This window comes from Pipra filicauda, unplaced genomic scaffold (genome assembly GCF_003945595.2).
Source record: "Pipra filicauda isolate LSUMZ 115617 unplaced genomic scaffold, ASM394559v2 scaffold56_size3634133_pilon, whole genome shotgun sequence".
Lineage (NCBI taxonomy): Eukaryota > Metazoa > Chordata > Aves > Passeriformes > Pipridae > Pipra > Pipra filicauda.
The window spans coordinates 3,263,802-3,286,871 of record NW_024104720.1 but is presented as its reverse complement, the minus strand read 5'-3'; the positions used below and the strand labels follow the sequence as shown (position 1 = coordinate 3,286,871).

Below are 23,070 nucleotides of genomic sequence, written 5' to 3'. Positions count from 1 at the left end.
CTCGGCCGGGGGGCCGGGCGGAGGATGCCCACGCACCTACATAACCACCCATCCACCGTCCACGCCGCCGCCCGCGGGTCCCGGTCTCGGCTGGCGGGCGGGAAGCGGGGCGGGCGCCCTCCGCTGGCCGCCGCGGGGCCGGGAGCGGGGCCGGGAGCGGGGCCGGGAGCGGGGCCGGGAGCGGGGCCGGGAGCGGGGCCGGGAGCGGGGCCGGGAGCGGCTCCCGCCGGCGCCGCCTGCCCGCGGCAGTGCCCGGGGTAAGCGGAGAGGGGAGCGAGGGAAGCTTGCGCTGACCCTGGAGCCCACCCGCCCGCCGTGAATAAATCCACGAGTAAAAATCTTGGGCTTTCAACGCCGCCCGCCAGGCAGCACTAAAGGCGGCTTTGTAGCCCTGAGAAGGTAACTGAGATATTTTTTTTTTTTTTGTGGACTTGTCCTCGAGATTTGTGTGGGGAGGGAGGAGACATGAAGGTTCTCGGGTACCTTTGAAAAGGAGCGTTATAAAGGCACGAGTTACCTGGAATAGTGATATTCAGGAGTTTCAAACGCAGCTCAGTTTTTCACCTTGAAGTGTAGTACACACCACTAAAAGGGGCTTAAAAAAAGAGGGAGGGTGACTTCTTACACAGTGAAATAGTGATAGGACAAGGGGGAAGAGTTTTACATTAGATATGAGGAAGAAATTCTTTACTGTGAGTGTGATGAGGCACTGGAACAAGTTGTCCAAAGAAGCTGTGGATGCCCTATGCTTTGGAGTCTTCGGGGCCAGGTCAGTTGAGGCTTTGAGCAGCCTCGTTTGGGAATAGGAATTGGGACTATTCCCAATAGCGGCCCCTATTGGGAATAGGAATTGGAACTAGATGCTCTTTAAGGTCACTTCCAATGCAAGCCACTCTGTGGTTCTGTGTTTTCATACTATGAACATCAGTTATGGAAATATTAAAATGTTAGTCTGGGCCTTATGAATAGATTCACAACGTAAAGTAAGTTAGGTAATTGCTGTCTTTATTTGCTACTAAAGGACTGTAGTGCATCAGGTGGAGCTTTACTGACATTTTTGTTTCCAAACGTGAATGTAGGAGACATATCAATGGCTTATTCTTATGCAATGGCACCCCTAAACCTGAAATTTAAGTGCAAGTCAAAGGCCAAGAAAAAGTTGGCCAAGATACTTGGCTTGCTGAATTGTCTGAGAGTGAGGCAAAGAAAAAGAGGTGAAAGAGAAGTTGGGCAATTGCCATAAACTAGAAAGGGAGCACTAGTTTTGCATAAATATTTGCAGCAAAGGTCTGTAAGAGACTTACACCTGTGATAAAAGATTTTAATTCATGCCATTTTACTTTACATATTTATTCCTAATTAAACAAAGAAATTGTTTCAGCTTCTTAGTGAAAAGTTCCTCTGCAGGTGCTTGAAACAGATTCAGTTTCCAAGGAACAAACTTGTGATCTCTATTTCTGTGGGACCAAGCTGGAGCAAATCGTGATAGCAAATGGCAAATGTAGTGCCATTAACCAGAAGGGAGCTTCAATTTGAACTTAGAGAGCAATCAAGTCACACCACTAAGCAAATGAAGGAGCTACAGACCTTAGAAGAAACTAGTTCTTAGGATGTGAGACTGGGCAAGTGCTGTGCCCAGGTTACAAAAGACACCTGTAATATCCGTGTTACTGGATTTGCAGGCCATGAAAAGTTCAGAAAAAGATCAACCTAGTAAAAGATTGAGGAAAACCATCGTAGTTCATTTGTCTAAATATCCCATTTTGAAAAAAAGTCAGAACAAGGGAATGTAAAGACTGGAGCTGGAGAAATTAGGTGTTTTCCTATCAAATAGCTTGTCCAGCCGAGCAGATCATAACCTTTGAAAGGTACTGGGCTACCCAGATCTTGTAAAAGTCTGTGAGGTGCCCTTCTGAAACAGGCCCAAGAAAAGCATGACCAAGTACTATTGCTGATGTTTTTGTAGTAATGAAAAATCAAGGGAAACGCCCCAAATTCAGGTATTTGGTCTTTATGTGGAAAACAAAACAAAAAAGAAAATTATCTGGACACAAAAAACAGGCCTATAACTTTGGATAGAGCTGACAATCACGAGTCATGACTTTTCAGATATGAAAAGTCATTCAGTTGTTGGAGAAATTGAAAGATATAAAATAGAAGCAGCAAATAAACTGCAAGAGCAACCCTAAAATTTTAGTTCTGGTCTGGCCAGCTGGAGAGCAGTAACAGAGGTTTGACTGTGAAGTGCACTGGCATGGTGACTCTAGTCGAGGAAAACTGTTAAAAGATATTGTAAAAATAAAATCCAAGGAGTAAACATGTAGGTAATAAATAGAAATTGCAAAATATCAGGTCTCTGAGAGCACCAATAGGCTTTAACTGCTCTAACCAGCCTCACATGGGGCCTTTGTCCACAACCCTGCCCATAGACCCAGAAGCGCCATTTCAGCTCCAGCTTAGGACTTCTGGTGTGCCCCTAACTCCTGGAGAGACCTCAGACCTGGGTTATAGGTAGCTTGTGTTCTTTAGATGTACTTTATTACCTGTCTTCTGCTTTGTCTTTGTTTTCTAGGTTGATTTTGGACCTGTGTTGTAACCTTATTTCCTTCTCCTTTTGTTCCTGGCTTGGGAGCCTATGTGATCTCTGGACCTAGCTCATCATTTTGCCTTCTCTGGGACTATTGGAGAGCCCTGTTACCAGACTACCAGTAAGTAGTGTGATCTATGTACTGTGTTCAGATGTGGGACTGTGCCTTGGTCAGCACAGGCACTGCCTGCACTGAGTCATCCTCGGCCTGTGGCTTTCCCTCCCTTAGGGGAGCAGCTGGTCCTTACTTCTTCTTGGCACAAGGTAAATCCTTCCAACTCATTAAAATCAACTGGGTTGTGGTTGATAATGTGCATTTATCCAAAAGTGAGGTGACTGAGCAGGGGTATTTGACCTCTGAAATTTGACAAAGAAAGCTGGAAAGAAAAGATAAAAGGGTTGAAATAATAGTTGGCTTGGATTCCTATATGATAAATAACATTTAATAAGTGTCAGGGAAAACATCCTCAAATTTTATCCATCTAAGTTCCTCATACAGGTGTGGGCTAGGTGAGGCAAATTGCAAGAAAGCAGTAAACTTTCACAGTTGTTTTTTTTAGTGAACTGTTTCCTGGCTCCAGGGATAGAAACCATAATGGCAACTAGATATAATGAGTAGGAACTCACTGAAGAGGAGGGATTTGTTGAGTCTTGTCTTGAAACTTTCTTAATGGGATGAAATTAGCAGAATTCCTTGAAACTGAAACAACTCCGTGACAGTTTTGCCAAATAACCCTCAAAACCAGCAAATACTCAACAAAGGGGGATGTTGCTGCGTAGCATGAAACCGTGGACCTGTTAGAAGTGGGACTAGAAAAAAAGCATAAAGGGGAATGAGAAACTCTTGTTCTAGAGCATTGCTAGAATTTTTTAAAAGAACAAAAAAACCAAAATAGATGTAATGGATGGGAGTAGCATAAACTGTTTTCTGAAGAACACTGAACTGCTTGGTAACCATCTGACCAAGTAACCCCATCATAGAAGAGAGAGTTATTGGAGGTTATTGAAAATCTATCAAGAAGTGTGAATGTTCACTGTCTCTGACTACTCATTGCAGTTTGTTTCTTTAGCAAGAGCTGAAACAGGTAGGATAATAAAGAATACAGTGTGGCATATGTCTCTGTATTTGTAGCATGGTATGATGATTGTGTTTCATAGTAGAAACATCCGGAACTGAAACATTAGTAATAATCTGTGATAAGGATATGGCAAAAAGCCTGAAATTAAGCCCAAATAAACCAGAGCTACTTCAAAAAGAAGTTGTCTTCTTTTGGCCTGTGGTCAAGGAAGAGGGAATTCCTGCTAGTGATGTCAACATATACTATATAGGGATTACTACTACTGTAAGAGTTCCCAGATGTGTGCAGTTTTACAGTTTTTAAAAATAGCTGCTTTTGTGCATGGAGGAGGAAATCCATTTGAATGTGACTTGACATTGCCACGGTTAAAAACAGCTGTGTTGGCCTCCTCGGGTTTCAAAACGGATTCTTGCATGCTTGAGCTTGTATGGTCTTGAAACAAACAAAAAGACTTACAAGATCAATGGCTTATACAGAAAATCTGAGCTTCATAAAAATAGAAGAAAATGCGTCACTGAGTGTTGGGTAAGTCTAAGGAGTATTTTCACTTTTTAGGACTATAAGGAATCTCTGTGACTTAAGACACTGTCTGTATTTGGCAGGTTGCTCAGAGAAGCTGTGGATCCCTCATCTCTGAAAGTGTTCAAGGCTGGGTTGGATGGGACTATGGCAGGAGGGTTGGAACTCGGTGATCTTTAAGGTCCCTTCCAACCCAAACCATTCTGTGAGATATGTTCTCAGTTTTGGGAGGCAATCTGTTCAAATTACAGTCCAGGGCATGTGTTGTCTCTTTAGATCCCAAGTCAGATACAATACTTAAAGATTTCTGAGATTCATTGAGACCATACAGTGTGACCCACCTATGTAGCTATGTGTGCTAGAAATGCTCCTGAATGGATCAAAAGTGACTCTTGGCATTTAAGAGTAGAGTGAGTGAATTAGGTTTTCCAATTAAAGTTCACGCAAACACAGATATCCTGGGGATAAGCCTATGGTCACAGAATGGACAATTTCATGACCATAGGATAGAACACTCCTAAGGAAAAATGGAAAATGTGTTACCATTGAACTTACTACTTCACTAAATGTAGTAATAAGATAGTTTTCTATAAAACCGAAGGATGATAAAGAAAGCCTAATCTCATATATAGCAGTCTTGGACTAGGACAAGAACTAGAAGGTATAGGGTTATTCAAGATTGTGTAGATGGTTGGCTCAGTCTGATGGAACTCTTGTATGACCATGATAAAAAGGAATAAGCAAAAGAAAATGTGAAGTCTTAATACGTGTTCAAAATAATGATTTAGTGGAAACAGAAGAGAGGTGATGTGACGTGATGGAGAAATTAATAATTCCCCAGTTTTGTCTGGGGAAACAGGAATCATCATCATGGCTAGATTTGGGAAGGGCTTTACCCACGTTTGTTACAAGCACGCTGGTGGCTAAAAAGGCCAATACGAGACAGGCACGTCCGGTTGCAAAAGGCACAGCAGAAAGACTCCTTAGGTGGTAAATTCTGCAAGGCACGATTCTTTCTGCGTTGTCTTTTCTCCTCGAGAGTCATCCTGCGTGCTTTCTCAAAAGCATCAGCAGCATTATAGATGGTGTGTCTCCAGACCTCCCGACTCGAGGCCAGAGTAGACCAGTTATGTTGATCAATATGGCCAAGGCTGAGATGTTGTTTCAGGGAGTCCTTGTATCTTCTCTTTGGGGCTCCTCTCATGTGGCAGCCAGTAGCAAGTTCACCATAAAGCAAGATCTTAGGGAGGCGGTGGTCCTTCATCCTTGAGACGTGCCCTGTCCAGCGCAGCTGCGTTCTCAGTAACATGGCCTCAATACTTGTGACTGCTGCTTGTTCTAGAACAGACGTATTAGTCACATAATCTGACCAGTGGATGTTTAGGATTGTACGGAGGCAGCGTTGATGGAAGTGTTCTAAGAGTCGCAGGTGGTGGCGGCAGATGACCCATGATTCAGACCCCTTTAAGAGAGTAGACAGCACAATGACTCTGTAAAAACTGATCTTTGTACTTTTCTTCAAGTGTTTATTTCGCCAAACTCTTTTATGAAGCTTTCCGAAGGCACTGTATGCCTTTGCTAACCTGTTGTCTATCTCTCTGTCAATCTTACCATCTGAGGAGATGATGCTACCTAGGTAATTAAACTGCTGGACTGATTTGAGCACTGATACGCCAATGGTGATATGGGGATGATGGAAGACTTCCTGAGGTACCAGTTGATGGAGAACTTCTGTCTTCTTTAAGCTGACTTCCAACCCAAAGAGCTCAGCAGCGTCTGCAAAGCAGGATGTTAAACGCTGCAGAGCTGCTTCTGTGTGGGTGGCAAGGGCGGTGTCATCAGCATAAAGCAGCTCCCGGACAAGATGGTTTTAAGTCTTGGTGTGGGCCTTCAATTGCCTTAGGTTGAAAAGGCTTCCATCAGTATGGTATCGAATGTAGATACCATTCTGATCATTGAGGTCTGCCGTGGCCCTTTGGAGCATCATGCTGAAAAAGATTGTGAATAGGGTTGGTGCAAGAACGCAGCCTTGTTTCACACCATTGGTTATTAGAAAGGGCTCAGAAAGTGCATTGCCATATCTGACTTGGCTGTGTTGATCCTCATGGAGTGAGATGATCATTTTAAGGAGCTTGAGGGGACAACCTAAGCATTCCAAAATCTGCCATAGACCTTTTCCGCTCACAGTATTGAAAGCCTTGGTGAGGTCGACAAAGGTTATATAGAGACCTTTGTTCTGTTCCCTACACTTCTCTTGCAGTTGTCTGAGAACAAACACCATGTCTGTGGTACTCCTATTGGCTCTGAAACCGCACTGACTTTCAGGAAGGATTCCTTCTGCTATAGCGGGTATTAGTCTGTTCAAGAGTATTCTTGCCAGGATTTTGCCAGCAATGGAGAACAGAGTGATACCATGGTAATTTAACAGTCTGATTTAATTCCTTTCTTCTTATATAAGGTGATGATGACTGCATCACAAAGGTCTGATGGTAGTTCGCCCAACAGCGCACCACAAACTCGTGAAATTTAGCATGGACTGCAAGGCCCCCATATTTCCAGACTTCGGGTGGAATTCCATCAACCCCAGCTGCCTTACCGATTTTCACCTGCTGTATGGCCTCAAGGGTTTCTCCTAAAGTGGGGGCAGTATCCAATTCATACTTCACTGGTTGTTGTGTGATAGACTGAATAGCTGAGTCCTGAACTACATGACTGGTACTGAAGAGAGTCTAAAAGTGTTCAGACCAACGATTCAGAATGGAGGTTTTATCTGTCAGAAGTGTTTGACCATCAGCGCTGAGTAGAGGACTTTGAGCTTGGTATGTAGGCCCATATGCTGTTTTCAGGGCTTCGTAGAATCCTCTGTGATCACCTGTGCCTGCTCATATTTGTGTTTTTTCAGCTAGATTGATCCACCACTTGTTCTGGATGTCACGGAGTTTCTGTTGGAGCTTGCTGCATGCAAGACGAAAGGCTGTTTTTCTTGCGTGACAGGAAGGCAGTGCAAGGTGTGCTTGGTGGGCGGTTCTCTTCTTCCTCAACAATTCCTGGATCTCTTGATTGTTTTCATCGAACCAGTCCTTGTTCTTCTTGAGGGAGAACCCTAAAAATTCTTCAGAGGACTGCAGGATGCTGTTTTTAATATGGTGCCAAAGTGTTTTAGGAGAGGTATCTGTAGAATCCATGGAATGGTTTTCGAGCCTAGTTTGAAGATTAGCCTGGAATTTGTTTCTCACTGGCTGATTGGAGATTGTTAACTTGGAGTCTTCTCCTTGGGATACTGCCCCTTTTAGGTTTGAATTTAAGATTAAATTTACAGCGCACCAGTCGATGGTGTGTTTGGCATTCTGCACTGGGCATCACGCGGGTATGGTGGACATCGCGGACATCTCTCCGTCACACCAAGACATAATCGATGAGGTGCCAATGCTTGGATCTGGGGTGCATCCAGGTTGTCTTCAGACTATTTTTCTGTTGAAAGATAGTGTTAGTGATGGTGAGCTGTTGTTCTGCACAGAATTCTAGCAGAAGTCGACCATTATCGTTGCAGCTTCCAACACCATGCTTGCCTAACATTCCTTTCCAGGCTTCGAAATTCTTTCCTACTCTGGCATTGAAATCACCGAGGATAATGATCTTATCATCTGCAGGAACCTTTTGGGTAAGGCAGTGCAGGTCAGTGTAAAATTTATCTTTTTCAACAGGGTCAGCTTGGAGAGTTGGGGCATATATACTAAAGAGGACAACGTGTTGCTTGTTGTGTAGTGGAAGGCGTAAGGAGATAATGCGGTCAGAATGACCTGTCGGCAGATTTTCGAGTTTAGGAACAATAGAGTTTTTAATCATGAAGCCGACTCCTGAGAGATGCCTTTTGGTTCTGGGTTTACCTGACCAAAAGAGTGCGTAACCGGCACCATGTTCTCTGAGGCTGCCTTCCTCATGAAGGCGAACTTCACTGTGAGCAGCAATGTCGATGTTGAGACATGCCAGTTCATGGGCAATTAGGGCAGAACGACACTCAGGACATCCGCTATCTGCCAAATCGAGCATGGTTCTGATGTTCCAGCATGCTAGAGTTAATTTGACTGCACCTTTGGAGGCAGGTGTATATGCCTTTGTCTTTTGATCCTTGTGTGACTGCATTTGTAGAAGATGTCGCTACGGGGCTTTGCAAATGTGGGTAAGGCCTTCGAGCCTGCGCAATGGATTTTTTAGGTGAGACGCAGTGTGCGCGGAACTGAACCCGCCCTTTAATCCTAAGGTTCGTCTGCCAGGGCAGATGGCAGCGAGGTGGCAGCGAGGTCCTCAGGACGTAGGTTTAATTAGAGTGACCTTCTCTTAGAGGGATGGCCTTACAGCTCCTTTACGAGCTCCCTCTGCCCAGGTTTAGAGTTGTCTTTCTCCTCTGTGTGCTCTGGGGCTCCCCCTCTCATCTCCCACGAGGGCACAGTCCGTGCTGGCGAAACTCCCCCTCTGTCTCTCCTTTCAGTGCCTGGGGCCGGGCCACGCCGAGCGCCCAGGGCCAGGCAGGGGCCATGCAGAGCACCCACGTGCCAAACTCCCACGTACCGGGCTGGGGGAAACAGTACAAATATTAAAAACTCCCATTTAAGCCCACTCAGATTTTCTTAGTGATGGGGTGGGGGGAAACCAAAGACCACTATAATAATGAGAGTTTATGACAAACTACCAAACCAGGATGATCAGCTGCATGGGACTTTTTGCTAGTGAATTGCAGAATGATGCCATGTAGAATCTGCCAAAGGGGGGCAGATATTCCATAAATACTTGAGTAGTAAGGACATGCATAATTTTCCATTCTGCATGAAAGATAAGAAACAGTAAGATAGCAGCTTTTTGAAATTGTTCTTCATTTACTGCAGGTGAAAGAAGGGCATAGAAAGGAAGAGAAAAGATCAGGTTACTCTGTTCTGAGAAGCACAGCAAAACTGGGAAGATAATGGCACAAAATAGAAACAAGTTGCACAGGTAGCAGGAAATAATTGTCTGCATGCTCTAGCATTAAGAGGAAAGTCAAATTGCCATTCTGTGGAGAGGCAAATTTGGTTAGTTTGGACAAGTAACACCTAGGAGGTGGATGTCATTAAGGTGTTTTTTGTTATTGGTCTTCAATAAAATGACCATCTGCAAGAGGTAGCTAATTCAATGCAGTCCAGTGAGAAAGAAATGGGAATCTCAGCGTGGAATGAGACACTTACAGTTTAGAGACAGTTAAGATAAGGTAGATACTGCCAAATTGGCTGAGCCCGAGGTACCTCCTCCCGGGGTAACTGCAGAATTACCTGCTGTAATCAACAGCCAGACCTGGGATGGGGTGATTACTCGTGGCGTTGTAGCGTGTGAACTCTGTGTTGGCAACTGAAGTGAAATTTGTATTGATATTTGAAGTCATTTTGTCTTCTGCTGTTCTGTCACTGGAGAGTGACATAGCTTCCTGTCCTACCAAGTTATTCCAGTTTCCCACCTGTAATTAAATTCTGTGAAGCTTGCTCTCCTGCCTCTAAAGATATACAGCTGCCACACCAGAGGATTTTAGACTGCAGGAGGCGAGGGTGTGCGTGCAGGGATGGCAAGGGTTTATGCAGGCTTTTGCTGTTTCTACCTGGGGAAGCAAAATAAAATAATTCTCACAGTGGGGGCGAAAAGGTATCTGGATATTCAAGTAAATTCTTGAGCCATTTTATGCAACCTGTTTCCACCAACATGTTATTTTTCTGAGTTTACATGTGCATTGATTTAAATAAGGTGTCTCTTGATAAGTTTGCTTCTAATAGTTGCTAGTCTAAATAATAGTTATTGAGTTATAGGCTTTACTTGGGCTGTTTGTTTAACTTGCATCCTTGAAAGCTAGGCAAAATGTCAGCGTCTGTAAATTCACTCCTGTACTAGGCTTAGGGCAATACAGTAATTCTAATTCTAGTCTGAAACTGCTGATCTGTTTAGTTAAAATCATATCAAATGTAGTAGTCAATAAAGTAATCTTTTTTTTTTCTAGGCAACGTTGCCCACTATTGTTACGACCCACCCCGAAGGTGAGAGTAACTGAGGTTCTTGTTAATAGGTCCCTTGGGGTGGATTAGAGTGAAACGACACTGAATGACTGGGGTGTGTGTGTGTGTGTGTGTGTGTGTGTGTGTGTGTGTATACACATATATATATATATATATATACAGTTTATTTTAGCACAGTCTGGTTGTAATGGAAACGAGGTATGTAGCTGTTTCGGTTATTATGAACTATAGTAATATAGCAATATAAACGTATAAATATATCACTTAAGAAAGTATATAAGGAAAAGAAAGAAAGATAAATAAAGGATAAGATTAGATAGTGGAGAGGAAAGTTGTCACCACCCATGAACCCAGCGACGAGACCTGGTTGGTCAAAATGATAGTTGCAGTCTTGATCCATCAGGGGTTGGGGAAGCCCCAAAACACAGAATTCAATGGGTTCAATATACATTCAGTTCAGGTGTGAATGCCCAGGTACCTCTCCTGGGGGAAGTTTTACACTGGGTGTTGCAACACTGTAGATCATGCGCAGTCCTCTGTTGATAGGCCCCAGAAATGGGTCTGGGACCGCTTCGAAGGTCTTTGATGGTTTATGACCCCTTCTAAGATATAACAGCTGCCTCTCACTTCAGCATAGTTGAGCCAGTTATGCCTCATCAGAAGTGATGAATACCTTCAGGCCTATGTGTGAATGTCCTGGTACTTCCCTGTGTGGGGGGCAGTTTGACTCCTGAGCCAGTAGTGTAAGGGAGAACATTGGCATGATAAAAATCATTATCCCACCTATCAGGATTTGCTTCTTATAGGTCTTCTCCCTTGTCTGGCTCAAAATAAAGCTTGTTACTTAAACAAAGGTTGGTTTGTTGTGGTCATTCTCCAGTGGTGAGCGTGCACCACTGCTGTCCTATGCAAATCAGAGGTTTGTGTTACTCTAACTGGTGACACAGATAAAAACGTCACTCTGAAAACTGACTGCAGAAATGGTCATTCTCTCTTTCAGGATAAAATGTAACTCAAATAAATATTTATCACTGACTGATGTGCCTGTTTTACCTGGTTTGTCTTCTTGGCAGAATCAAGATCTAAAACAAAAAAAATCATTGTAAGTAATTTGTAACATACCCATCATACATAAAAATCAAACATACTACTTTTAAAGAGCTACCTGAAGATCACTGCTAAGTGATAGTGCAGATTGTAGTAAATTAATTTCTCAGCTATCTGACTTAAATTTGAAGCATGCATGGATCAAAGCATGAGTGAAAGGTGACACTGAAAGCTGCTGAATTCTCAAGATCCCCAGGATTTTCACGCCCCTCTTTTCATGTGGTGATGGAAAGACGAAGCTAGCGTGGGCTGGCATGTCCCATTCCTCTTTGAGTTTATGGAATGGCAAAAAAAGCTGCCAGAACTATCTTCATGCAAAGACAAGGATCTGAGAAACTGTGCTGCCTTGAAAGTCAAAGATCAACCTCTTGAGTCTTTTTCCAACTTTTTCTTGTGCATTGTCAACAATATTGTCCTCTGATGAGGAAGCGAGGGGAGAGGTTGCAGTCTCCTTATTATCATATTTGCTGGTAACACTGGAAAGAAGTTTTACTCTTTCTCATTTAAGAGTACATAGTGATTTGAATTTTTGGTACTTTTACCTCATTTGTGATAGTTTCTGTTCTGTATTCCTCTTGTTATCCATGCTGATTTTCATACTTAGTCATCAAAGTCTGTTTGAAAACAGATGCAAAAGTCCTAATACAGCTTCTGGCCCAGTTTAGACCATCGTTCTTTGTTCAAACTCACCAAATCTACCTTTATTAATTAATTAGTTAATTTTTTATTTTTGGCTCTGTTTTGTTGTACTGTGCCAGGAAAAAACTTGGTAAGTTCCATTCAATTTCCATGTTGTTGTTGAGGTTAAATGACCCTCATAATCCTTGCTGCACTTTTTTGCTCTTCACTTGTAGCTAGTAGCCTACTTTGTGACATTTCTTAATTGAATCAGATCTGGAGTCTGCTCCAGATGTCTGGAATTCAGTTTCCTAGATGTGCTACTGTCTTTGACGTAAAGACATTCTAGTCTCTGAATTCCTTCATTTGGATCCCTTGAAGTTTATGCTTATGACGTTGATAATTGAGTTATGAAAACATTATTCCAGTTCTTTGATTTAATTTATATTGACTCAGCTTTCAATGTTAAACTATTTAAGTCTTCATTACATGGCAGAATAAAATTTAAATGATGCAAGTTTTTGTTAGCTCTGGATATTTGCTATGCAGGTTTGTTGGCCGTAACATGCTTGCACCTATATCACTAGCTGTTGTTACTATAGTTAGTTGTAATCTTTGTCAGGAAGTTTGTGTCCTGTGACAATAGATATTGTCACAATAGCCAATAGTATTTCTCTTTCCAATGATGTTGCAGTGATCAATATCCCAGTTTATATCTGACCATGGATCTCATAAACTTTCATCTTGATTCCAGCGGAAACTCTTTAAACATGGGCTTTTATAAAAAAAAGTATGCGTTATAAGTTGTTGCATATCCCAGTGCTGTCATCTTTAGAATTATCTTTCCTGAGTGGTATTTGTTCTTCCCTATCTATACTCCAGTTTTGAATTTTATTGTTATCAAACTTCTGTTTTCTCCTTAACATTAATTTTCACATCCTATAAATGTAATTCAAGATCTTCCATTGTATTGAGAAAGCTCTTGAGAGTTGTTTACACATCAGAGTTGTTTCCTACTCTGTTGCTTATATGGAGCAGACTCAGGCATGTCATCTTCTGTTACCTGATTGCTGTTCACAGTCTTAATTCTTTTTATTTACCATATGTTCTCCTGCTACCGCAGGTATTTTTCATCCATGTCTGGATTCTTATTTACTCTATGTTTTGTCTTTCCACTTGTGTTTGGAGATCTATAATTTTTCAGTTTAAAGCTGTTCTTATCTGTTATGTCAGCTTTGATCCTAGGTAGCTATTCTCTCGGGCGTTCAAGTCAAATTTACCTCTTGAAAAATGACTTCCTTCAATAAATGTACCTCAACAGGCAAATACTACAGAGACTTCTTACACCACTCATCATTTAGGTATTGGCTAGTCTATTCTCTTATTAGTCATTTTACTCCTTCTCTGGTGACTTGATGTTCTTGAAGTTCATACAAATATCTACTCATTTGCAAGTATTCCCTGAAACAGTTAGTCCTTGATATTTTTTTTTTCTGGTGGGAATTGAGCAGTATTGGTTTTGGGGGGTTGTAATTGTTTTTCAGCTTTCTTGTGATGTTTCTCAGTTCTAGGTCCACCTACCAGTTGCACCTAACAGACATGATTCCATTTTGGATTTTTTGATCCCCTTTCATGAGTAGACTGTCAGTAACTAGTAAGGAGCTGTGATCACATAGACATGATGCTGTGAATCTCCAGCCTTTTCTTATGAGTGCCATTTTTGTTTCTGTCTGGAACTCTCCCTTCTATTTTTTTTCAGTGTTTCTGTGTACTTCCTTGGTTCTCCTTCAGTTTCCAGTGCCTGATATTCTTGTTGTCTTATTTCAGAGCTAGCATCCATTTTCGTCCTTCTTGCTACCCTTATTTTTTACTTTTTTTTCTTCTCTGGGGCATCAAACCTCCCTCTCTATTCTGTTTCATCTTCAAAATTTAGTATAGTCCTTTGATTTCACCTTGTCTTTTTCTTTTGTGGGCAGATATGCTCAGCTAGCAGTTTTCCACCTTCTCTTGTTGTGCAATACAACTGAAAGTTTCTTAGAGAGGCTACTCTCTTTCCCTCTGTTACAAATGACAAGTTGGCTCTAACATCATCAGTTGAATTCTGAGCCTTTACGAGCCCATTGCATGTACATTTACCAGGTGTCCACTAAAGGATAATGGAGATCCCAGTGTTTCATAACCTTGTATCCTTACCCTAGTACACTTCAGGGATAACCATCATCCTTTGTTGAAATCTAATTGCCTTTACCTAACCATCCCTTCTTGGAGTTGTGACCAGAAGACTTGGTCACTCATCTGGCACGCACTCTTTTTTTTTTTTTTTTTTTTTTTAAATGTTTGTTTATTGAACTACTTGATTAGGTTGAATTGACCCCAACTTATTTGCTGTTCTCAAAGATGACATAATCATTGTCCTATATGTTACTAATTGTGCCTTGAAACTTCATAATGTCCCTTGGTAAAGATACTACATATTGTGTATGCTGTTGTACTATTAAATGAGGTAGGGACAAGTTGTGTCGGTCTTGCTCTACGAGATTTTTTGTTTAATACATATATGACTACATGGTAATGTATTTAAAAACTCAAAACATATTGATAACTTGGAGCAAATGCATATTGCCTGTATGTGTTGCGGAGGGAAGTTATTGAATACCAAAAGAAGGATGCCGTGGGTAAAGAACCTGTGTAAAAAAAAAAAAAAAAGAAAAAAATGTGTTCAGGAAAGAATTGAAAGCATAGACATGAATAACAAATCATTTTTCTGTGTGTGTTCAAAAAGTAAGCGTTCTGGAGAACTGTAAGTCCAAGAGGTGATTAACTTATGAAAAAGGAGACAATATAGCTGAAAAATTAAACTTTTTGTAATTCTTTTGAATGTATGTACATTTAAGAAGAACGGGGGGAGATTTTTCAAACGGTAAAGCTTTTTGAGGGGGGAAAATGTTGGAGGATCTTTATCACATCTATTTCTTGATGTATCTTTCTCAAATCTAGTTATTGATGGATGAGGTCTCTGAGCAAATGGACCAAAAGGACAAGAAGAAATCTACAGACAGAGATGACATGCACACAGGAGCTCTAAAGAAACTTGGAGATGAAACAGCTCAAACATTACTATATGCCAGTAAATTCAGTGTTAGATGACCTAGAACAAACTTTTTTTAAGAATATCAGTATTAGATGGACAAGTAGAAAACATATCCTTGTGATAAGCCTTCATCTTCTGTTTAACAAAAAAAAAAAAAATCAAGTCTGTCAGTGTTTTCTGGATTTAGTAAATGTATTTCCCAAAACAATATATCAAGGTTTCTTGCGAAAATCTAAGAATTAAGAGACCATGGGATAACAGGGAAGATTCTCATATGGACTAATAGTGGATTACAAACTAGGATAAAGGATGGCATGGGTAAAACATAATCTATCACAGTGGAAGGAATTCGCCAACGTAGTCTACTATTCTGTGCTGCAATATGCTCGTTAGCATATTCATAAATGATCAGAAAAAGGAAGAATACTTAGGCAACAAAGTTTGCTGATGATACCATCTACTGATGATAAAGAGCTGCAAAGCAATCCAAGAATGCTATGATAAAACAGCTGATTAAATTCAATGTAGATTAATAGATAATAATGCCCTTGGGGGGGGGGGGCAAGGAAAGAATGGTCCTAATTTTACATATTCTTGGATGGGTTGTGAGTTGACGATTACAACCCTAAATCTCGTTCTAAATGGTAATAGATAGCCTTATGGAAAGAGGAGAGCAGCGCTGACTGGCAGTCAAAAATCAGATGGAATATTATGAATTATTGTGAAAGGAACAGAGAACAAATCAGAACCTCATTATACCACTTTGCGAATTCATCATGTACAATCATTGTGAATATAGTATGGAATGCTCGTTTTTCAAATTAAAAAGAATATTATCAAATGAGAAAAAGCATTTGAAAGGAAGAAAAAAGGAGATAGGGATGGTGTAAGAATGAAGTAGCTGAGTTTCATTTTTGAACAGAAAATAAAATAAAAAAATTTGAACTTGTTTGCCCATATGATGTGGCTGAAGAGCCATTCTCCTCTCCTCCCCTCTTCCTCTTCCTCTTCCTCTTCCTCTTCCTCTTCCTCTTCCTCTTCCTCTTCCTCTTCCTCTTCCTCTTCCTCTTCCTCTTCCTCTTCCTCTTCCCCTTTCCTCTTCCCCTTTCCTCTTCCCCTTTCCTCTTCCTCTTCCTCCCCTCCTCACCTCTCCTCTTTGTTACGGTAAAATAATGGCAAACCCTTTTCAACAGGAGAGGGCAATTGCTGAAAGAATGAGGGAATTTGAAGAAATATTTGAGGGTTTCATCCTGGAAAAAGAAAGGAAGTTGCACAAATAGCTACATTCCCTCAATTCTTTCATAATTTGTGTCAAGCAGCAGGTTGTGATATGCCTGTTGCTCTGCGGGGCTTGGGGAAGTGATCCATAGAGTGGATGCAGTTGCTGTTCTCAGTAAGGGTGGAAAAAAATCCCTCACACAATATAATGTTTTTTGAATTCATACATCCTTAATAAGTATTTATGTAAAAAGAGGAATATTTTCAGTACTGCTGGTGAGCATGGGGGGGGGGGGAATATCCCATGCAGTAAAGTGAACAGAGTTACTTGCCTTGACTGCCCATCTGTTCTTTCACTCCTCTGAGAAAGTGCTCCCTGAACATGCTGTCACTAAAAAGGTCACCATAATCAAATCCATTTGGGCTAGCCCTTGTTTAATTTAATAATAGTTTCTATTGGGAGATTAGGCTGTTTGCAGTGAAGTGTGGGTACAGCTATTCCACCACAGGGTTGTGAAGATAGTAAAGCCCCTCCTTGAGTTGAAGAGGAACTCAGGGTCTAATCAACAGTATTCCAGCTAAAGATGGACAAAGTAAAGCTTGGTTTGCTGTCTGCTAGCATCTTTTTGTTTAGCTCAGAGAACTGAAAATATGCATGTCTGCAGAGTTAGAAAGCTATAATCCAACTGCAGATGTATATAGGCAGAGCAAAATGAAATCCTCACTATTTTGGTGTTCAGGAGAGACCCATAATTCATAAAAACAATGCTGTGCTATGATGGTAAAGACCTGAATGATTCAGCTAGTAGTGGAGAAACGGAAATAATTTGAAATATTGTGTTGGAAAAGATAGCATTTCTTATATATCAGCATGTACCACAGAGAAGTTGATGTTATCTGCTATGCATTCAATAGGAGATGAATTAGTGGTCACTCAACCAGCCGTTTTGATCAACAAAAATGTTAGAAATTAGCTGTAGTGGGTAGGGTGTTGTTGGGGTAAGTATGGACCTGCTGGTTAGAAACAAGTCTTATGGACTCTACAACTATTTTGAAGTGTCATTTTCTGAAAATGAAATGGAACAATGACTTACCACTGTGTGATATCGCAGGAAATCTCAGAGTGTTAGTGTAGTGGTTTGAATTTTGTTTTCCCCCAGAGGCTAAGAGAAGTGGTAGACCCCAAGGGGTGGAAACTCCTGGAAGTTTTGAAGTTCTGCCCAATGGGCGCTCCTGCAAAAATGTCAACATCCCACAAGCTCACCGGAAGAGATGAGTTGTAGTTTGGTTGTTGAGGAGAGGTGGCCATGTTGTAGAGCCACGAGGAAGGGACTCTGAGCCCCTTGGGCCCTCTGGGCCCTCCCAGCCCCTGGCTGGGGGGGACTGCAAAGAGCTGGAACAGTGCTAGGCTGGACTAAATGTCTGTAGTTATGCCGGGAGATGTTTTCTCCATGGGCGCAGAGCAGCAGCCGACACTGACCAGAGAAACGGTGGCAGAGAGCCAGAGATAAGGACCTGAACTGGAGGAGCAGCAGAAGCAACATGCAGCACCGCAGAGGAGACTCCTGGAAGGAGAACCAGGAAAAAAGAGAGCCAGCAGCAGAGAGACAGAGTTTGGGGTAAGACTGTACCAGCCCCCCAAAACTCCTTTGAGATCCCTCTGAGAAAAGAGGGAGATGGACTCCTATTTAGGAGAAGAGTTTTAGACATGCAGCACCGGAGAGAGAGAGGAGCTGAGAAGCTCAGAGCGTCCTGGAGCTGGACCAGGACGGCCAGATGGAACGCGGGGGGAGTTGACCTTGGCTCCCCCCTCGCACTGCTGCCACGGTGGCAGCCTGAGAGACAGGGCACAGAGGCCCTGCAAGAGATACCAGACCGTCACGAAGACCCCCCTGTGTCTTCGTGATATGACGTGGTGAAACAACCTTGTCTGGGGTTACGAAGCCCACGGAAGACCCCTTTGCCTGCGTCAAGGGGAGCTTGGATACCTCCCTCGTGAGTGCTGGCAGAAAGCCAGCCACAGCTGCTGCATGCATGAGATGGGGAGAACCTGCTGCCTCAGAAGATGCTACTGCTTAAGGACTGGAAGGGATCTGTCCTTCTTTCCCTCCTGGACTTTTATTTGGAGGGGAGAAGAGATCTGATCCATTGTAAATACTATATGTCATGGTAGAGATAGTTGTGATGGTGTGTATAATGTGATATGGTATTTATTTGTACAGTCATTGTAATATATTCCCTTTCCCCCACTTTGAGTCTGGTGTGTTTTGTCTGGAAAAACCCATCTCACATTAGGTTGAGATGTGGGAGGGGGATTGGAGCTAGGGAATTGGATGTTGGGGCTATCTCAAACCATGACAGTTAGGTAGTGGGTTATTTAATTTTTTTATTGGGAAATGAAGATACAGGAAAAATACCTCAAAGTGCCTTTGCAAAAGGGATTTGGAAATAGTCGTTGGATAGCTTTAGAAACCCCTGTAAGCTATAGCCAATCAGTTAGATCTCATACATTAAATGAAACATGCTTTTACCAGGCTGCTTAGCTCTGAACATTAGAAACGGAAGATACAGAATGCTTTTCTCTCATTGTCCCAATGAATATTTCAGATTGGAAGAGCTTAAACAGAAAAAGTTACAGAGCATCTCAACAGAATTACCAAGGACTTTGTGTTGCAGGAATTCTGCAAGGAGTGGTTCGTGAGTTCAGATCTCCTCAGGTGGAGAGCTATTAAGTAGGCTTGTGCATGTAATGAGTTGGCTTTTGTAAATCCAGGGTTTCTGTAGAAAAAAGAGTCATCTCCTTGGTTTTGTGCCTAACTAGCTCTCTGATCCATTGCTTTGCTGCTTTAACAACTGTTGTGGTAAAAATAAAATGTTTCTTGTCAGAGAAAATGAAATATTTTATTTTGTCCCAAAATGAAACTAGCTTTGCTTTCCAATATTATTGAGGAGAAAACAAACATGTTCCTATCTGCTACTGTCATGATGACTTTTTCATTTTGCTTAGTCAGGTTTTTATATTCATTCTTCAAGCAGAAATCCGTTGTTCTCTCAGTCCTGCTCTTTGTCTCTTAGTGATCAGCTGGTCCCCACTCGTTTGCAGAATGAGGGGCTGAGCTTTAATATGCGCCCTTAGCTCTTCCATGCCAGGGGGGAAGGGACTGTGGCCATCTGCATGCTGCTGAACTCAGTGCAGTGTAAAACAGTGTCTACCTCTGCACAGACACTTTCGTATAGTAGAGACAAGGTAGGGCGTAAAAGTAATTATGTGGTACTTTCACTGAAATGTAATTAGACCTGCTAAATTGGAATAAGAAACATATAAATTGAAATAAGTGTATTGATGGGATTTTTTATTACTAGTTAATAGCATTAATGTCTTTGTTAAAATTGCAGGATTCTGATTGGAATCAGAGTCTATAAATGTTCTTCAGATCAGTAAAACTGCAAAATGTATATTAGCAAATTCTGACTGAGCAGTCAGGAAAGGTAGAATAAATACAGAAAAAGTTTTATACTACAATAGATGGCTGGTCAGTATTCAGCTTCTGTCAGCAGATATGCCTTAAAATGTGGCTACTGAAACATGGGGATACTGATTACCTGCTTTTTTTTCCCCTCAGATTTAACCCATGTCGCACAGGTGACTTCAGAATGAACCTAAGCTTTGACATTGCACTTTAATTAAATGTGACTGTTTTGATATTTCCGCCAAGTAATTGATTTTGTGTTAGAAAGGACCATTAGATCATTTAGTTCAAGATGGCAAGGTAGCACAACCCTTAGATCATTACATGTATAGAGCTTAACAACTCATAATTTATTATACTCTTTCAGAAGTGCAGGCAACCTACATTTCAAATCTATAAGAGGTGATTCAATATTTTATCTTGTAGTTAAAAAATGATGACTTAATTCTATTTGAATTTATTTAGAGTTAACGATCACTTATGGGTTCTGCTTTTACTCTTCTGCACTAAACAGCCTTTTAAACAGTTTGTTTTAGTTCATATAGTTGTTCACCCTAATGAAATCACTACTTAATCTTCTTTCGGTAAACTAAACCGATGGAGCTTCTGAATTAATTTAATGTAATTCTTAGTTCAGTCTAAATCACTTTTGCTTTTCCTATGTATATATATAATAATCTATATATTATTTCATAGACTAGAATTATAGTATCTTCATTGTAGTTCTCATCAAGGACACAAAGAGGTAAAGTGTATCTTGGTATTCTTACATACTGCTATTCTGTTGGCTTATATTCACAGTAGCCTTTTTTGTGGCAGAACTGAGCTATGTGACAGTTATTTAGGTGTCATAAAGGATGAAGTCGCTGTTTTCCTGAATACAGTCTTTGTGTCAGGTGATCAGCAGGGTATTCCTTGCTTCTATATCCATGAACATGCATTTGACTGTATTAAGGTATGTGCTATAAGAATGGGCTTAAATTTACTAAATTAATTTTCAGATCACTCTGCACAATTGCCCTCTCTACCTTACTTAATATTCTGCAGACTTTGGTGGATTTACAAATCCAATAATGAATCAGTTTTTACTTAATTCCAGATCATTCGTAAAATATTGAAAGGTATCAAACTGTATAACATACAAAATCATTACCGCTTGATGGTTGTTAGTTACTACTTAAGTCACTAAATAGTTACTATTAAAACTCCATTAGTTATTCAGATCTTTATACATTAATGTGATTTTGAGTGGCAGAACAGAATGCTAGATCCTTTTGCCCCTTTGAAAAAAATATTTTAGAGATCTCTCTGGATTCCCAAGACCACTCAAAAATCATCGAGAGGTTTTGCAATGGCATCAGTCAGCTCCTTGATGATTCTTGATGAGTCCCATCAGGCTCCATAGATTTGTAGGGATGCAGCTGGAGCAGCAGATCCTGTACAAGTTCAACTGATCATCCTTGCAGTCGTGTTCCTCCAGCTCAGGGCACTGAGACCCCCTTGGTCTGTCATCCGTGTTGAAGCCAGAGACAAAGAAAACATTAAACAGTACTGCCATGTCTCTATTACTGTTTGTGAGGTGACCATCCTCATCCTTGGATGGGCTGATGTTATTTCTAGATTGTCTTTTGCCATTAATATATTTGAAAAAACTCTTTTTATTGTCCCTCACATTTCAGTGAAGTTTGAGGTGATATTAGTACCTTTTCCCATGTCCATTGTTACCAGGTTCCCTGCCTCATTCAGTGTCAGGCCTACTTTTTTCCCCTTCTACTTCTTTTGCTGTTGCTAGGCCTGTGGAACCCTTCTTATTGCCCTTCATGTCCCTCAGTAGATTTGACCTTAGGTGACCTTTGTCTTTCCGAATCACATCCTCGTGTACTCAGTACTTATATATTTCTCCTGTATGATCTGACCCCGCATCCCTCTCTTGCACAGTTCCTTTTTATGTTTAAGTTTAGTCAGGAGCTCCTTGTTTATCTGCATGGGTCTCCTGCCACATTTGCCTGACTTCCTACAAGTGGGGATGGACCGTTCTTCAAACTGGAAGTTGTGATATGTTCCTTGAAGGACAACAAAAAGCATTTGTAAACTTGCTTGCAAACAATAAAGGAGAGACTTGGAACTGCAAATAGTGGAGGATTAGAACTGTTTTAAAGTTAGGTGTTGTCAATTTCTGGGTTAAGGGTAAATACGACAGAATTATTATTTCCTTTTGGTTCTGTCTGCACATAGAAATATAGAGGTATGTGGAAAAACATAAACCGAAAGAATTTGGAGAAGCAGATCCAAATTTGTCTGTGAAGTTTTGTCTTTGAACAAAGAGCATGAAAGTAGGGTAGCTGGAAATTTAAATGTACTGTAGAAAATAATCTTTGATCTTACTGAATTTCTCTAGGTATGATGTAATTCCTGACAGGCCTCCAGGTCAATTAATGTGCTTTCAACTCCAAAAAATGCAGCTATCTAAAATACAAGATAACTTCCATGTTGTATAATAACATAGTTGATTCTTCTGATTGCCATTGTCCCCATCAAGCAATCATTTCCTGTTTTGCAGATCTATATAAGACAGCATGCAAAAATGCATTTCACTTTGCATTAATAGGAAAGATAACACATTTTACATGTTGTTGCATTTTCAGAGATAGCAAGGGAAGAATAACCTTTAACATTTTGCCTTCCTATGATGGTCCTCAGTGCTCAGCTGCTAAAGTTTGGGAAGGAAGATTTTCTGTAATTTTTCTTTTTTAAAATTAGGCTGCACTATACTTTGACATTGGTTCCACAGAGACAGATTAGAAGTATCAAATATTCCAGTCCAGCAATACAGCAAGGGTAAAAAAGAGCGCTTGTTGAAGAAAAAAAAAGTACACCTTTTATGTTAGGATTTCATTTTAATAAGTAATTAATTCAGTAAAGAAACTTGAAAATTGAAAACCTTCTGTAAGTGTATTTTAGATACTGTATAGCTGAGAAGTGTGTATGCTTCAGTGAAAATGTTAGGACTTTAGAGAAAGTTGCATGAGAAAGTTCGTTTTGGATGTGCTGTTTCAGCTCAGGCTCCCTCTTTGGTTGAAGGTTTATGCTTGTTCAAGATATTTTCTATTTCTCTTTTCCATTTAATTCCATTCTTGTAAGTACATTTGCTTTATAATAGCGATGGCTAGAATACAGTCAACTCTATCATTATTCAAATATGAAAATTCCATGAGGAGACCAGGATATGCCAATAAGAGGAGATAATGGTCTGTTTTGTTTTATCCGATTGTTTTAGCACCTTGCAATTTACTCAGCCATCAGACTAGCCAAAAAAAGTGTGAGTCTGAAAATCAAAAAGAGGGGGAAG

General features: G+C 41.0%; 1 long non-coding RNA gene across 1 annotated transcript in view; it reads left to right on the top strand.

Moving 5' to 3' along the window:
* The first annotated feature begins 297 nt into the window (after nucleotides 1-297).
* Nucleotides 298-23,070, top strand: part of LOC113992480 — a 71,787-nt gene continuing 49,014 nt past the window's right edge. The window contains exons 1-2 of the long non-coding RNA XR_005565898.1: nucleotides 298-399; nucleotides 2,573-2,708. This is a non-coding gene — a long non-coding RNA (uncharacterized LOC113992480). The remainder of the gene's footprint in view (nucleotides 400-2,572; nucleotides 2,709-23,070) is intronic.